We start from the raw sequence: 2,296 nt of genomic DNA, 5'->3' as shown, positions 1-2,296 counted from the left end.
GAGGCCGGGCGGCTAACTGAGCTTGAGGCCGGGCGGCTAACTGAGCTTGAGGCCGGGCGGCTAACTGAGCTTGAGGCCGGGCGGCTAACTGAGCTACAGGCTGCTGTGTAGGTGACACTGGAAACTGGGTTGAAGGTAGCTGAGCAGTAGACTGAACAGGCGATAAGCAGTCATTGTCCTTTGCCGTACAGAACATAACCCCTGAGTAAACAGTCCCACAGTTCAAACCAATACTATTGTCCTGTCCACTCACCACAGCCGGCCGCTCTGAAATCCCTAGGTCCGACTGTGGTGAGGAGCGTTGACGGCGTGAGCGCCGTTTCCCTTGTGAAGGCTGTGTTGACAGGCCGGGCAGAGAATCCTCCATCAGGACAGGCAGCGAAGCATGAGTTGCAGGGTGGGTGGTAGCAACCAGGGGGTGAAGACAAAGTTCGTTCAGAACAAAATTCTATGCGAGCGGATGAAGTGAGCTGAGCAACCAGGGAGACCAGAAACTAAGCGCTGCAGCCGATTAGCTATGGCCTGACGGAATTCTCTCCCCTCGTGCTCCAGCCATAATTTGATTAATTTATCCACAGAGTTAATAATATCCCCCCCGAAGCTCCTCGGTCGGGTTGAATGCTGCTGGGTCCATTGTGGCCGGTTCGTACTGTCACGGCTGCCGAGGTGAGCCGTGTGATATTGGAGGGAGAAAGGACCCAAAATGCAGGCAGTAGATGATAATGCTAGTGATGTTTATTTACAAAGTGGCGTAGTGGCAAAACAGGCAATGAGGGATGACAAAACTAAAGAAACCTAAACTGGGAAAACTAAACAACAAACCTTAAATGATACCAAACGGGGTGAGAGGCAGAGAGACGAGGAACAGGGCACCGTGGAACACAGACACACCGGCAACACGCAGGAGAACACACAGGGCTAAAATACACACAGCAGTAATCAGGGGATGAGAGACAGGAGGGCAACACACCTGGGAGAAATCAGAGCTGACGGGACAGGGGAAACGTAAACTGAACACACTCACATGAGACGGGGACCTTCAGAATAAAACAGGAAACTCAGACACAGAAAACCAGACAAGGCACTGAACTAAAAAGACAGGTTCACAAACAGACAGTGTGACACCATAGACAGGCAGAACACAGAAGTGGGATCAGGGCAGGCACAGAACAGAAACCTAACAAATGGCAAATCATAACAGAATACATACTCAGAATAAACAAACGCATAAAGAAACACAAAACCCTGAATCGGCAGGCTCAGGACCATGACACTATGTATGTATGTGGTTTTATGTCACGACGGCCAATACAGGTTAAAGGACTCAGGTGCAGACACCACTCTGAAGCTCGGAGGATGAGCAAAAAGCAAGATTTTATTTCAGCAAGCGAAGGTGACACAGGGGAAAATAGTTAAAGGCAAAAACACTAAACAAGAACAAAAGGCGAGAGGAATAAATCTAACCTCAGGAGTTACTCAAACTAAAAACTAACGTGATGCTACAAACTCAGGGGACTAAGAAAGTGAGATTAAACACACTCTATGGCAGGTAAGAAACTCAGTCACTCTTGGTGGCGCTGTCACTTGGTGTTCGCTCTCTCTGCGGTAGAGTATCACTTCCAGTTCCTGCTCAAACACAGTGATGTTTTTGAGTAGCTTATCTGCTTAGCAATTTAATTAAAAACTTTAAATACATTCTTTTTCATAGTATAATCTTCATGTGTTTCATCCGAAGCACACTTTCTGTGTACTCACTACCTAATTTATAGCCAAAGTTTTCACTCACTGTGTCTGTACTGTTTTGCTAGCTTAGCTCGTAGCCGACTCGCTACCACCATGGCTACTTCACCTGTCCCTTCTGCACTTTCCTGCTTATTGTGTCAGATGTTTAGTTACTCCTCGGCCTCCTTTAGCAGTAATGATACTTGTAACAAATGTAGCATATTTGCAGCTCTGGAGGCCAGGATTACTGAATTGGAGACTCGGCTTCGCACCTTTCATTCACCTGTAGCTACCCAGGCCCCTGTAGCTGGTGCAGCCGAAGATAGCGTAGGCCCCGCTAGCTGTTCCCCGGCAGACCCTAAGCAGCTGGGGAAAGAGGGCGGCTGGGTGACGGTGAGGAGGAAGCATAGTCAGAGACTTCATCATTTCTTCACTACCAGACACACTGGACCCACTACAGTTCGCTTACCGTCCAAATCGTTCCACAGACGATGCCATCTCTCATCTCCTCCACACATCACTCACTCACTTGGACACTAGAAGGGGGAATTATGTTAAAATGCTCTTCATAGAC

At 48.3% G+C, this 2,296-nt stretch overlaps 1 protein-coding gene across 1 annotated transcript in view; it reads right to left on the bottom strand.

The window, feature by feature from the left end:
• Window positions 1-2,296, bottom strand: part of LOC106456437 (protein NLRC3-like) — a gene marked incomplete at its 3' end in the record, with an annotated part of 14,254 nt that overhangs the window by 4,559 nt on the left and 7,399 nt on the right. The window lies entirely within an intron of this gene.

Source organism: Pundamilia nyererei, unplaced genomic scaffold (assembly GCF_000239375.1).
Source record: "Pundamilia nyererei isolate P.nyererei 1_Seehausen unplaced genomic scaffold, PunNye1.0 scaffold00220, whole genome shotgun sequence".
Taxonomy (NCBI): domain Eukaryota; kingdom Metazoa; phylum Chordata; class Actinopteri; order Cichliformes; family Cichlidae; genus Pundamilia; species Pundamilia nyererei.
This window is presented reverse-complemented; position numbering and strand designations above follow the sequence as displayed.